Source organism: Haliotis rufescens, unplaced genomic scaffold (assembly GCF_023055435.1).
Source record: "Haliotis rufescens isolate VD_foot unplaced genomic scaffold, xgHalRufe1.0.p SCAF_2, whole genome shotgun sequence".
Lineage (NCBI taxonomy): Eukaryota > Metazoa > Mollusca > Gastropoda > Lepetellida > Haliotidae > Haliotis > Haliotis rufescens.
The window spans coordinates 39,018,330-39,034,212 of record NW_025963890.1 but is presented as its reverse complement, the minus strand read 5'-3'; the positions used below and the strand labels follow the sequence as shown (position 1 = coordinate 39,034,212).

Here is a 15,883-nt window from a genome sequence, read left to right as displayed (position 1 = left end):
TAAAATTATTACCAGTGTTTTCCAATATCAGCTGTTATGTATTTTTGTGTCTACAGATGTGTAGCAATAGAATTTAGTCGCCACAAGATATTTTTCTGGGTAGTCATTTTGCTACCTCTGAATTTTAGACAGTAGACAAACTGAAATTTAGGTCGCATTGGCTACCATTTTACTCGCAACTTTGAGGCCTGCATTGAATAACAGACCGGCTTCAATGACCATCTCACATATTTCATAAAACACAGTTGGTATATTTTTTAAATCCGTTAAGAGAAAAGATTGGCATGTTAACAAATAACACAACTCAAAGAAATGGTAGAAATTGTCATGTCTTCTGCCAAAAGAAAAAAAATTTCAACACTTCAAATTTTCACAAATAATTCTGCAAGCCATGCAGTTTCCTTGGGAACAAAACGACCATTTAATTAAGTTTAACAACTCAAAGGAAGATTATGTAGTTCTACAATGGAACAGTTTAAGTCGGTATTTCAACATTTGCTCTTCATCCCTTGGGTTTTTACGTAGCAATTTCTGCAAAGCGGCATAGAAAAACTCCATTACCGGCTCATGTTAAATAATTGCATTGCAACACACGGCGTCATTACTGTAACATAAAAATCCCTTTGATGGCAAAATAGCACTGCATTGGTTCAATGTTTAGGAAATTGCTATGTTTCAGTTAAGTCACCGCGCCGCACTGGGGCTGAAGTGATAAAACACATCAAGTGCATTAACGTAATCAATAGTCTATTTCGGGGTGCAGCCCCGTTGTGCATCCGTTTCGGCCACATTAAGAACCGACAGCTGATGTGCATTACAACAGTGCAACACAGACTCGGGGCTGATCCAGGACTCCACCTCTAGGACCAGGGGTGGAACTTTTAATACCACTTTTTGCAAGCTGAAAAAACACAGCATTGCATCTTCGGTGAGTTTCGATCAGCAACAAGTCAATTAGCAAAATTGGAATGCGTTGAACACGGTCCCATATCATTCACTCAAGGTTTTCGGCGCCAAGCATCAACAATCTTATCTTTAAACACTGTTCATGAAAGGCCCAGACGCACAAGTTCTGTTACCATTTCATTAAGATACACTATACATTTGGAAATTCCAGTAAATATTTTCAATAAAAAGTTGGTCCATAAACAGTGAAAAAGCTGGCTCGGAGCACCATCCTGATCCAAGTACTGCAGGCCTGCCGCTGCATCAGCACACAGTGTGGCCACTTGATCTATCCAGTTGTATCCCTAGTTTACAGCATTACACACGAAGCACACAAAAAGACAATTTACGTGATTGGTCAACAACCAAAAGCCTACATTCATAGTTTTTTTCGCAAAGTATTCCTGAGTGAGAATGCTTTCACTTGTACCTTAATCAGCACCAAGTGAACCACAGCAGGTCTTATTGGGTCCTGCAGTGGCAGCACACGACATCCCAGCAACACAGATCACTACTGGTGCCTTGGCAACACAGATCAATGCTGGTGCCTTGGCAACACAGATCACTACTGGTGCCTTGGCAACACAGATCAATGCTGGTACCTTGGCAACACAGATAAATGGTTGTACCATGGCAACACAGATCAATGCTGGTACCTTGGCACACAGATTAATGCTGGTACCTTGGAAACACAGATCAATGCTGGTACCTTGGCAACACAGATTAATGCTGGTACCTTGGTAACACAGATCAATGCTGGTACCTTGGCAACACAGATTAATGCTGGTACCTTGGTAACACAGATCAATGCTGGTACCTTGGCAACACAGATCAATGCTGGTACCCTGGCAACACAGATCAATGCTGGTACCTTGGCAACCCATATCGATGCTAGTACCCTGGCAACACAGATCAATGCTGGTACCTTGGCAACCCATATCAATGCTGGTATCCTAGCAACACAGATCACTACTGGTACCTTGGCAACACAGATTAATGCTGGTACCCTGGCAACACAGATCAATGCTAGTACCCATGCAACACAGCTCACTACTGGTACCTTGGCAACACAGATCAATGCTGGTACCTTGGCAACACAGATCAATGCTGGTACTCTGGAAACACAGACCAATGCTGGTACCTTGGCAACACAGATCAATGCTGGTACCCTGGAAACACAGATCAATGCTGCTACCCTGGCAACACAGATCAATGCTGGTACCTTGGCAACCCATATCAATGCTGGTACCTTGGCAACCCATATCAATGCTGGTATCCTAGCAACACAGCTCACTACTGGTACCTTGGCAACACAGATCAATGCTGGTACCTTGGCAACTCAGATCAATATTGGTACCTTGGCAACACAGCTCACTACTTGTACCTTGGCATCACAGATCAATGCTGGTACCTTGGCAACTCAGATCAATATTGGTACCCCGTCAACACAGCTCACTATTGGTACCTTGGCAACGCAGATCAATGCTGGTACCCATGCAACACAGATCAATGCTGGTCAGTGACCTTGGCAACAGAGATCAATATTGGTATCCCGGTAACAGATCATTACTGGTACCTTGGCAACACAGATCACTACTGGTACTTTGGCAACATAGATCAACGCTGGTATCCTAGCAACACTGTTCAATGCTGGTACCATGACATCAGGACAATTTTGGTTCCCTCGCAACATGGATTAATGCTTCTTCCATGGCAACATGGGATAATTCTGGTACCATAGCACCTGAACAATGCTGGTACCCTGGCAACATAGATTATTGGTAAAAACTGATCAATGGTTTGTCCATTCCAAGAACCAGGCTTGACTGTCATGGAGGTTGTATCGATAGCCACCAGCCCCAGTCATCAAGGGAAACTGACTTGTGTATGGACTTGAGTTTTCTGCCGATTCATAAATTAGTAAAGAGAGCGAAAATAGTTCCAGATTTCTTTTAAAATATGCTTCCGAAAAGAAACATAATGCCAGTTTTCACGGCCTAAAAGTATTTTCATGACAACCGTTTATCCAACATGGCCGACCTTGACTGAGATGGAGACTGTGCAGCACTCAGAGTTCCTCTAGTGATTCACCAGTAATTACAGGATATATCTCCTGTCCCATCAGTGCACTCAGCATGACCGGAGAGCACCTCACACACACACACACACCCATCCACTGCTCATCCAACAGGCAACTCAAACAACCTGGTCACTCTCCAGGCGACAACACATGTACCTCTCTGACGAACGTTATATTGAATAGTTATGGATTTTCTGGAAAATAACCTTCAATACTATTTGTTTTGTATGTCTGTATTATGTTTGTGTTTGAGAAGGGGGTTCTTGTACTGGGTGGGGTCAAGGGGTCCAGGGTCCAAGGGTCCAAGGGTCCAAGGGTGCTGAGGGTTTATTGCTGTAGGTTTTACTATCTAATGGAGCCGTTTTATTGTTTTACTTTCAACATTTAGGTTACTCGGACGCCATGATCTTCATTCATTATACAATCTCATTATAATCAGATCTTAGTTCTCGCTACCGCTAAACAAAGATCTGAGGACATCCCATTACGGGTCACGTCAGAATGACCTTTCATCCAACCAATCAGAGCGTCGCTTACCAGATCATGAAAGTGTCAGTCGGAATGTGTTTTCTAATCATGCAACCACTAAATATTTAACAGAGGGTATTCCGAACGACAGTTATGGGTTTTATGATTATATCCATACAATCTAGGACATCTATTAGTCATTCCAGATTGTTCTTCTTATTAGTGTTAATTTTTTTAATTTGAGAATACATCAAAATATGTTTCGAAGCGTAGTCGCCAGCTCGAGAAAGCTGCCTTCTAATTGGCTAATGTTGATTTCTTGTCAGTCATTTCATTGGTCGGTCAAAATTCGCGAAAGGTCGTTCTGACGTGACCCATAATGGGATATCCTCAGATCTTTGTTTAGCGGTAGATTGTTCATTATATGATCTGCATAAGGTTGCTGTTCTGGTTTGGAAACATTCTGCTGCATAAGAGTGGGTGGGTGGGTTCACACACTGTACCAATTTGTGGAATTGAACCCTGGTCAACAACATGAGCAAACCCTCTATCTACTAGGCTATCCAACTGCCCCCCAAGACCTTGTGTTTGTTTGTTTGTTGTTTAACGCCACAAACAACAATATCTCAGCTATATGACGACGGTCTGCAAATAATCAAGTTCTGGACCAGACAATCCAGTGATTGATATCACGAGCATAGATCTACACAAGTGGGAAATGATGACATGCATCAGCCAAGTCAGCAAGCCTGACCACCCGACCCTGTTAGTCGCCTCTTACAAACAAGCATAGTCGTCTCTTATAACAATCATGGGTTGCCAGAGACCTATTCTACCCCGGATCTTCACAGGTGACAAGAACTAGTGAGTGAGTGAGTTGGGTTTTATGCTCTCATCAACATTCCCGCCATATCCAAGCAAGGGACACCAAGAATAGGCTTGTGGGCTTGTGGTCTATGCTGAGACATAGAACTGCATTTGTTGTACCTGACAGTTGGAAAATCATGAATCTAAAAACTGAGTACACCCTTTCGACATTTTTATAGGGGAAGAGAAAAACCATTATTCAAATTTACCACCATCAAATGACTTTCTGAGGTAACCGTAAACCAAACCCATTAAACTCAAAATTGAATGAGCCTTCATTTTCGACAGGAAGGGAGTAACCATGAATCCTAAGTTCATCCATTTTGTGTGTCGATCAGGATGGTTCGTGACATTTTAGACAATTAGAAAGGTCAAAATGGAAAACTATCTCCCAATATTGAAATCATTCTTTTTATACCAAGTATTAGCATAAATGGGCATATCAGACAGACATGTGTTCGCTTGACTGAATACAGTAATCAGAGAAGTGGAGCCCCATTACATGGCATTTGTATTATTACTTTGTGGGACAACACGAGGGCCAGCAACGACGGACCAGAATAATGGCGCTGGCTAGAACGAACTCTGACTCTGAGGAACATGACACACAAGAACCATACCAGCAATGGTACTTGTCCCCTATGGGAACCAAACTCAGGTATTCAGCATGATGAGGTGACACCTTAATCACTTGGCTACCCATTATATACTCTTCAAAAAAAGAAACTTGACATAGATGTAAAACCACTTTTGCCAAATATCTAAATAATTACATTAAATGAGAACCAAATAAGTCAAACAGAAAGATGATGTGTCTTATAATTTGCGAAAACACATGCAAAGCACATAAACGTAGCGTTTAGGGATCAATTTTACAGTTTCATCCAAAGGCAACCGCCTGTAAAAAACGTGCAGCACAGGATCCTGCATTTAGGCATGCAGGCCCCCCTGCTGAATGGGTATAAAAATCCACATCAACGGCTGTTCATACAGTCCTTATAGAATGCCAAGACTGAATGCAGCTGAACGTAACAACGCCAAAGAGTGGCCAGGCACTTTGGCGTATCCAGACAGACAATCTCCGCACTGTGGACCCGATACAGCAACACCAACAGAGTTGACGACAGACCAAGGTCAGGAAGACCAAGGGTGACAACCCAAGCACAAGATCGATACATCCGGCTGCGACACCTCCGAGACCGCACTACCACAGCCACGTCTACAACCACACAGATCCCTGGGGTACGCAGAATATCAGATCAAACGGTACGCAACAGACTGAGGGAGGCTGGAAGACCTGTTCGACGTCATGTGTTGACCCCGAGTCATCTGGCGGACCGTCTGCTTTGGTGCCAACAGAGGGTTAGATGGGCATGTGCAAGGTGGAGAAATGTACTGTTTACTGACGAGTCCTGTTTCCTACTCACACGTGCTGATGGGCGCGCACGTGTCTACAGACATCGGGGTGAACAACTGTGTGCAGCAGGTTGTCCCATTTGGCGGCGGGAGTATCATGGTATGGGCCGGAATTCATCACGGTGGTCGGACACCTCTCGTGCATGTGGCAGGTGCATTGACAGGTGTGCATTACAGAGACTTGATCCTACAGCCTTACGTTCTTCCTCACGTCAACGTTCATGGCGGACAGATCCAGCAGGACAACGCTCAACCGCATATTGCACATGCTTGTCAGGACTTCTAACAGCACAACAACATCGAGACATTACCTTGGCCAGCCCGGTCACCAGATTTGTCCCTGATTGAGCATCTGTGGGACGAGTTGGATCGACGCGTTCGCAGTGTCGTCGGTGTCAAGCGGTGATTGATGCACGTGGTGGGCACAACCGATACTGACATTTTCTGTACCCCTGTGACATTAACTGTATCGTGTACGTGTGTCTCTCTAGGTGACACGATTAATGTTTTGAACATTGTGTACATTGATCTTCAAACAGTGTTTCAATTATGGTGTCTGTGTCCTATTTTGAAACAATCGCATTATATTACATTTTGAAAGTCAGTGTCAAGTTTCTTTTTTTGAAGAGTATATATTGATGAGAGAGCCTTTGTAATAACTGTTTGGAACAAAATGTGTTCTTTGCCATGATATTTGATGTTAGTTCTTCCATCAGTGGAAGTCTGCCCATACCCTACTTGGTATTCCAGGGTGGGTACATGGAGAGGTGGGGGTGGGGGAGTGTAGATTGGTTTATATGGAGAGGTGGGGGGTTGGGTAGTGTCGATTTGGGTATATGGAGAGGTGAGGGGTGAGGGAGTGTAGATTGGTGGGTGGGTGGATATATGGAGACTTGGGGTGAGTGTAGATTGGTGGGTGGGGTAGATAGGTGGATGAGTGGGTAGATGTGTAGGTGGATGGTTGGGTGGGTAGATAGGAGATGGGTGGGTGGTTGGACAGGTAGGTTGGTTTGGAGGGTAAATCAATAGGTTGTTGGGTGTGTGGTTGAGTGGGTGGTTGAGTAGATGGGTAGGTGGTTCTTTCGGTGGGAGGTAGATGGGATGGAAGGTTAGTGGATGGTTAGAAAATATAAAGTTGATGGGTGGGGGGGGGAAGGGTATATGGATGGTGGTTGGTTGGGTGAGGGGTACATGGGTGGGAAGGTGGGTGGGTGGTTGTTAGAGTAGATGTGTAGATGTGTGGGTGGATGGTTGTTAAAGTAGATGTGTAGATGGGTGGGTGGGTGGATGGTTGTTAGAGTAGATGTGTGGGTGGGTGGTTGTTAGAGTAGATGTGTGGGTGGGTGGTTGTTAGAGTAGATGTGTAGGTGGGTGGGTGGATGGTTGTTTGGATGGGTAGGTAGGTGTTTGAAGGATCTACTTGGGACTTGTCTCGGTTGGTTGCATATCAAACAAACCAGTTTAGTCTGGCTGCATTCAAGCTGACTAACTATCAGACCGAGTTATTGAACGATCAATCATTAGTCAGCCATGACCGCTGCCTGCCAGGGTGATGATTAATTGATTTCTTAGTGATTCTCAACACATGCAATACTTGTTACATCCACAATCCAACGCCATACTAAACACTGATCATCTCTGTACAACACATGACTTAGCCAGAGACAATTGGTTGTAACATTCGTACATTATACTATATGTTCTTCTTGGACACATTACCCAAATTACACAATTTTTGTAGAAGATTATGATCTATCAGTCAAATTAATGGCCTTAAATGTCATAGAAAAACAATTTAAGACCCTGACAGCATATCACAAAAGTGTCTTATTATCATTCTTAAGCAACTAACAGGATCGGGTGGTCAGGCTCGCTGTCTTGGTTGATGCATGCTCATGATGTCAATCACTTGATTGTCTGGTCTAGACTCGATTATTTACAGACCGCTGCCGTATAGCTGAAAGTCCCGAAAGAAATCAACATATTTCATGCCACTGGTAAGCAGTGACACATTTATGCATAGATTACTTTGTGGACATTTTAGATATAGCAAAAACAGTTGCTTTCCTTCTGTTTTGGTAAATCTAGACTTTATTTCATCACTACAATTTATGTAAGTTATTAATAATTTCATATTGATAATTGTTAATAGTTCTTCCCATTGACAATTCTGATTATCGATCTTATAGCCCTACATGTTTCAACAATCTCATTCAAATCAGACCTTTTAATCCAATACAATACTTCTCTGAGTGATGATCTGACGACACATCCATAGGTCACGCCAGGCGAACTTTCCACTTAAACAATCAGTGTCGAGGCTTATCAAATCAGTACAAATGCGAGAAGCGCTCAGACAAGCATATGTGACTTATGTGTCTCGGGAACAAATATAATCGGTGAGTTTGGAATGCAATAAACGAAGTGCCCTATCATTTTGTGTCAGTATTTTATACATCCTGCAGTTCCTGAGCGCCATGGCATCTCCATCCAAAGGGTGTACTATGGGGGGAATATTTGTCTTCTGTGCCAGTCTTCTTTTGCTAAGAAATGTCGCTGATTGTTTTAGAAAGCTGACATCTGAACGCATCCTTCAATCTGATTGGGAGCTCAAAGTCTGCTCAGGGTTCACCTGCCATGACCTTCAATGGGATTGGCCTCTGACCTTGCACAGGGGTATCTTGTATAGGAGTGCAAGATCTGGTTTTAATGAGATCGATGTGTCAATACCTCAGTGTACATTCACGAGCCAAATGGACTTGTACACCAAGAGAATGACAGTCGAGGGGTGACACTGACATTCAGCTCAATAGCAAGCCACTACTGAAACTTGAAGTTTAAGGTTATGAGTTCCGAGGTTACTGAGACTTATTTCAGTCACCCACTTTGTGGGACAATTACATTTATCTTGTGATCCCCACTAGTTCCAAGCAAGAACTCAAACTGCAAAGATGGTTAGGTGAGACAATCAAGCTATGTCATAACACTATTCTGATGTCCCCTGCAGTGAAATTGCTGGACACTCATAACAGTAGGAATCCATGATGTTCACACAGACCCCTCCAGTCAACGTGTGGGTATTTCACAAGATGGTGACAAGCATGTCACATGTTTTGAGTATAAGAAAATTGTCAGTGTTGGCCACTAATTTCCTGTCAATTTTTGTAAATTCTGCAACCAAATTTTGATAATTCTGCAAACATTTTACAAACTTTCAAGCTAAGTTTCGTGAATTTCGCAGTTTGTCTTGTGGCAGACATTTTCATGATGAACTTATCCACTGCTGGAATAGCTTATTGAGGTGAATCTGGAAAACACTAGTGTAAACATAGACATACACTTTCAGTAAACAATAATACAAACTTCACTTCAAATTGAAATATATATATATCTGTTTACATGTTTAAAACCAGGCTTCGCGTCACATGTTAAAATTTGCCAGAAAATTTGCCAAATTCTGCAGCGGATAAAAGCAAGATCCTGCACAAGTTCTTAACAAAATGTGATTTTCTACATTTCTGCACCGGGTGTGCATTCCTCCAAAATATTCCACAACCACAGAATCGTGACATACAACGGGGACTGAGTGATGATAATTTTTCATGGATACATTGTATGGTGAGGTGAAATGGGGTTTAACGTCGCGTCCAAGATTATTGCACTTATATTGTGACGTGCATGTACGTGTGTGTGGCTGCTTGTACTAGTCCGGACTGATGACGATTTATAGTGCTAGCTCCCTGAGATACCATGCCGCAGTTTAACATGAATACCCCACTCAGACACAGTATACTGACTCCAAGCCGACCAGTACTTGTTTTAGCCCCTAAATTCCCGAGCGCCAGGCAGGGTAACAACAAGTACCATCTTTTATCGTCTTTTGGTATGACGCGGTCGGGGATCGAACCCCGGACCTGCTCTCCGGGCGGACGCTCTACCATAAGACCACAGAGGCAGTTCATATATTGTATGGATTTTTTTCCTTCGGATATCCTGCTATGTGATATTGTATCTTCAAATTTTCATTCCAGGGTATATTTTTTTTTAAATGAATTCAAAAGTAGAATTAATAAAACACCAAACAGATATTAATACAGATATGAACTATAGTTCTATTGTATCTGTCCATGCAATTGCCTAGTTTAATGGCTTTATGTTTGCTGCAAAATGAAATACCATGCACTCTTCAGTTATTTATTTATAGCTGATCCCTCGATAGGAACGATCTTTTTTTTACAAGGTTTATAAATTAATCAAGATAATTACATGATATGTTGGTATTTGTAACTATTTCATGGAAAATGACACTTCACCTTTTCAACTCCCTCCAGGGATTAACAGATATCCAGGTTAATAATGCAAACAATATATGAATGAAACAGTGTGTAAATTATTCGACCCACTTACCTAGATGAACAGACGCGTCTTGCTATATATTGACAGGTAGCGTACTTCTCGAATCAATGCCTGTGGCTTTCACATACAGTTGTATCACCTGGCTTGACAATCTGTCACAGCGCCGCGCAGTGGACACGCGGGAGCCCACCAGAGTTACCTCCCTTTGACTGCGAGCAAAGCGATAGTTGGTAAACCATTGTGATTCCGTAATAATGATTAGTCATGGCTTACACTACGTCATCCAAACTACTTTCATTTTATCTACATTTATATATTACCAAGCTGTTTACATAGTTCAGCGACCAATTTATTGCCAGTTTCCACGAAATATGAGTGTGTTGTTTTGTCTTTTAAATCACAAGCGTTTAAGTGAATAGATATAGTTATTGATAAGTTTACAGGAGTGGTAAATTTTCTCAGAAGTGTTTTTAGGACAACGGACCCTCACTTCGCAGAAATAGAAGTTCAATCTTAAAGTGCATATTGATAAAGCTAGGACAATGGTAAAAAAATAGTGAGTGAGTTGTGTTTAACGCCGCTTTTAACAGTATTCCACTTATATCGCGGCGTGTCAGCTTAATGTAATAACTGTTTGAAACAAAATGTGTTCTTTGCCATGATATTTGATGTTAGTTCTTCCATGAGTGGAGTGAGTGAGTGTGTGAGTTGGGTTTTACGCCGCTTTTAACAGTATTCCAGTTATAACACGGCATGTCAGCTTAATGTGGGAGGAAAGCCCGAAGTGATGCAGGTCTCAGACGTTTACCACTTCGGTGAAACCCACGAGCACGGGTATGGTGCTGACAAACCTAGAAACATAATCGGGGCGAACCGGAATTCGAACCCACAATCATAGGTTTCTAGCGTGCCCAAGGGACGCAACTCTGCACAGCGAATTGCGGCGCCTTAGACGACTGGGACATTGATAAAGCTGGATAAAGAAAACGTAGAATATATACTATTTTTAAATGACGGTTGGATTCATTTAGACGATACGGTAACGAAACAATTTACCCATACAAAAGTGTGTGTTTTTCACGACATTTCTAAAATATATCAATCATGAATGTTAATATTAGAAATGTCAAATGTCCGCTACTTACTTCAAATCCACACGCTAACAAATGCGTCTCTCAGAAATAGATATTCACTGAGGAAAGTATTACCTCTGTCGGTTGATGTATTAGAAAGACGCAGTGGGTAGTTCCTTACATTGTTGGAATCGTTTCGAAACTGATAAAATGTCTATTTTGGAAACTACGACAATCCGGTTTTCGTTGAAAACGAGAGGTAAGTGCGTACATATTTGTGGAATCATGACGTGGGAGGAGGATTTTACGAGAGCTTCTGATAAGCCCTGTCTCCCAGTTGGCATGTGACTTAAGCTTCGTTGGTACATTATTGTTTAAAAAAAATACATTTGGTGTAGCCACGTGTTCGTATTAAGAACGAGGATTTGGGGGAGATTTGTTTCCATTACACACGAAGACACACAAGCCCCTTGAGTAGATCCCGCGTCACGCCCCGGATACGGATGTTGAGACTTGTCTGATGTGAGGTGTGTCCCGCCTCATCACGCGTATTTATATACAAACATCACGCACGGACATGTGTACGCTTTGAAGATCATAAGATCATGAGATATTCAGATGTACGATATATTCTCTAACAGATTAAACCATTACATCATAATGAGAGAGAGAGAGAGAGAGAGAGAGAGAGAGAGGGAGAGAGAGAGAGAGAGAGAGAGAGAGAGAGAGAGAGAGAGAGAGAGTATTCTCTATCATTTCACTGTACCGCCTCCGTGGTATAGCGTCCGGCCGGAGAGCGGAAGGTCTCGGGTTCGATTCCCGGCCGCGTCATACCAAAAGGCGATAATAAAAAATGTATTTGCGCCCTGCCTGGCGCCCGGGATTTCAGGGCTTAAACAAGGTCTGGTCGATTCAGTATACTGTGTCTGAGTAGGGTGATCATGCTAAACTGTGGCATGGTATCTCAGCGAGCTAGCACTATATAATCTGCATTAGTCCCGATTAGTACAAGCAGACACACACACACGTGCACGCACATCGCTATATATATATTTGTTTGTTTGTTTGTTGTTTAACGCCGCACTCAGCAATATTCCAGCTATATGACGGCGGTCTGTAAATTAATCGAGTCTGGACCAGACATTCCAGTGATTGACATCGTGAGCATCGATCTAAGCAATTGGGATCGATGACATGTATCAACCAAGTCAGCGAGCCTGACCACCCGATCCCGTAACTCGCTATATATAAGTGCAATAATCTTGGACGCAACGTTAAACCCCGTGCATTTCCCCTCACCTCACCTCTTTCATTTCATACAACCATGTATGCCATCGCGCCCGGCGTCACGGATCGTCACCCAAGCCATTGCATAATTCATGACAATGCAGCGGTTTATGGAAACAATGCTTGGACACATTGGCAGCCCCTACGCGTTTGAAACAAGTCAGTAGCAGATCAATAAATAACAATGTCGGAGTCAGTATACTGTGTCTGAGTGGTGTATTCATGTTAAACCGCGGCATGATATCTCAGTGGACTAGCACTAAAAATCAAGGGGCGGTCGGGTAGCCTAGTGGTAAAGTGTTCGCTCGTCGCGCCGAAGACCCGGGTTCGATTCCCGACATGGGTACAATATGTGAAGCCCATTTCTGGTGTGCCCCGCCGTGATATTGCTCGAAAGTTGCTAAAAGCGGCGTACAACCTCACTCACTAACTCACTCACTATAAATCGACATCAGTCCGGACTATAGTACAAGCAGCCACACACATACACGCGTGCATGCACGTCGCTATATAAGTGCAATAATCTTGGACGCGACGTTAAACCCCATTTCACCCCACACCACCACGTTGACGCAGCATTGTCTCAGTGCGTGTTAGGGGACGTTACTGATCACATTATCAAGGCAGCAGGTTAATCTATTGCCCGATAACCATACAAACACAAGTTGAAATATTACTGGGATTTTTTCAGAAATTAAAATCTTTTAACAATTAAAAACAAAATGTTCACTATATTCTTGATGTGCTGTAAGATTGCTGAGCCTGCACAGATTACGACCCGTTAGACCAGTCACGTGCTCCTGTAGGGTCTGGTGTAAAATCGTGGCTCCTAATGGGAAATAAATGACATCGATGTTAAAAGAATATTTTTTTTAAAATGTGAATCATTGGCTCTTTCTTACAGTGACGAGTGATTGAGATGATTTAACGCCGCCTTTAACAGTATTCCAGTTATATCACGGCGTGTCACCGGTGGCACCAACCACAAACACATGCAAAGGCAAGTCAGTTCTTCACCTAACAAAACCGCGAACACATGGTACAAATCAAAATCGAAAATTGCATCGAAAATAACTTTTGGAAATGTTCTTCACATGTCTTCCAATAAGCTGTTTGAAAGCTTTACTAAATCCTTGAATGTTGCAGCCTTGATCAAACATCCTTGATCAAACATCTTTGGTGAGGGTGAAACAGGTCTCATACGTTTACGACTTATGTGAAACTCATGAACACGGGTATGGTGCTGACAGACCTAGAAACAACCAGGACGAACAGGGCTAAACAACAAGTACCATCTTTAACGTCTTTTGGTATGACGTGGCCAGGGCATCGAACCACCGACCTCCCGCTCTCCGGACCAACGCTCCATCCACTAGACCACGGAGGCGGGTTATGGTATGTTGTGACTACAAGTCGATGCCTCTATAGAGCGACCCCTAACCCAGCGGGGATCAGGGTGAGAGACTGGCCGTCAACCTATGCTGATGTAAGGGGTGACTGAACTGATCCGGGGGTCAGGTTCTGTGGCCTGGTTGATGGTATATATATATAGATAAAATACAAAAGTCCAAAGATGAGCTGTATAATTTACTCAACCGGTTTCACGCATGGGATTTTCAAGAGTACAGTTATGCCTTTACGCTATATATATATATATATATATATATATATATATATATATATATATATATACAGCCAGCGTAACGGTATAACTGTACTCTTGAAAATCACATGCTATATATATATCCTACCCCGACTGCGTGGAACAGTGCTCACAATATCAATCACTATATTGTATGCTACAGGGCCTGATAATGACAGGCCGCCATCTCAACAAACAAACAAACAAAAGCAGTTCGTCCCAGACACGCTCTCCAACCAACAAAGTCCTGGGAAGACGTATCTTACTCCGAGGACGCAGGTTTAACGTCACCCTATCTCCTTTTCAATCAATAAGCATTATCTGCTTGAGATTCTTCGTCGTGAACACCACTTCAAACGATGAAAAAATATACTATATCATACTTGTTTCTAAAAGATCTATATGTTCAGCTGTTACCAAGTCGGTCATCAATAGGGGTAACGATTGGGCCAATCTTGTAATGCGCGGCAATTGGCTGTGCAGAGTTGCGTCTTTTAACCGTGCCAGAAAACTATGATCCTTGGTTCGAATCCCAGATTCGCCCTGAATATGTTTCTGGGTTTGTCAGCACCATACCCGTGGTCGTGGGTTTCACAAAAAGGATAAACTTTTAAGACCTGCACCACTTCGGTTTTTTCTCCAACATCAAGTAACACCGTGACATGATCTAAATTTACGAGAACGACATGAACACAAACGAATGTTCATACACGAAAATAAAATAATTCCTTGATTTCAATCTACGTATTGAACATCTCGTGAGCACGCCGAAGGTCTCACTGTATTACATTCGTGTGCTATTCCCGGACCATCTTCTCGAGGCAAGGGAGTGAACTGACCATGAAAGTCCAGTTTCCAACCTTGCCGAACTAGGCTGAAATTCCGTAGTTACATTTTGGCTGGACTAACGAGTCTATGCATAGTCAAATGAAAATAGCCTCACGAACTCAACATCCGGTCTTGACTGGTTGCCGCCATTTTGTATGCAGCAAATGCAAGTGATATGAGTAATGCAATCTGATTGGTCAATAGGAGGGACATAGAAGGGACATACATGTAACTCGTAATAGCCTCTGGTGCAGCAACGACCGAGCCTGGACATTCGAGTGTAGTTCGGCAAGGCTGGAAACTGGACTTTTATTGTCAGTTAACTCCCTTGCTTCGGGAAGATGTTCCCGGGCCAATTTGCAGGTTACGGAAAGGGGCGAGTGGTGAGGAATGACTTCTCTGTCTGGAGTTTGTGCAGAAGGACGGCTATCAGATACCCAAGCAGGAACACAATATAACACGATACCAGATTTGTTCTAGATAATTTCCGGTTTCGCTGACATAGATATACTTCCCTGTGTGTAATTGTCCGCATTATTACTGCCTAGAAGACGTACAGCTAACGGGATTCCACCTCGACCGGTGTAAATGGAATACATGCTGGAATAGGCCCAGGCTATAATGGTTGTCATGGAGCGCTCATTCCACGCGCTGCTTAATCCTACAGCGAGGCATAATTTAACGTGCTATTGTAAGGTCACTGCAGCTTCTACACAAACCTCCTGAGTGGTATTTAAAACACTGGTTGCGTTTGGTAACAGGTAAAATGAAATGGAGTGCGTGCGTGTGTGTGTGTGTGTGTGTGTGTGTGTGTGTGTGTGTGTGTGTGTGTGTGTGTGTGTGTGTGTGTGTGTGTTTATGTGTGTGTGTGTTTGTGTGTGTTTGTGTGGCTGTTTGGACTAGAACGGACTAATGTCGGTT

The 15,883-nt window shown here is 42.9% G+C and overlaps 1 protein-coding gene across 3 annotated transcripts in view; it reads right to left on the bottom strand.

The window, feature by feature from the left end:
• LOC124114804 overlaps nt 1-10,318 on the bottom strand; it is a 112,592-nt gene extending 102,274 nt beyond the window's left edge. For 2 of the 3 annotated variants that reach the window (XM_046475566.2, XM_046475576.2), the window contains exon 1: nt 10,184-10,314. The gene's annotated coding sequence lies outside the window, so the exon portion shown is untranslated. Of the gene's footprint in view, nt 1-10,183 lie in introns of all 3 variants that reach the window. The other variant, XM_046475567.2, reaches the window with a different exon arrangement.
• Between the last annotated feature and the right edge of the window lie 5,565 nt (nt 10,319-15,883).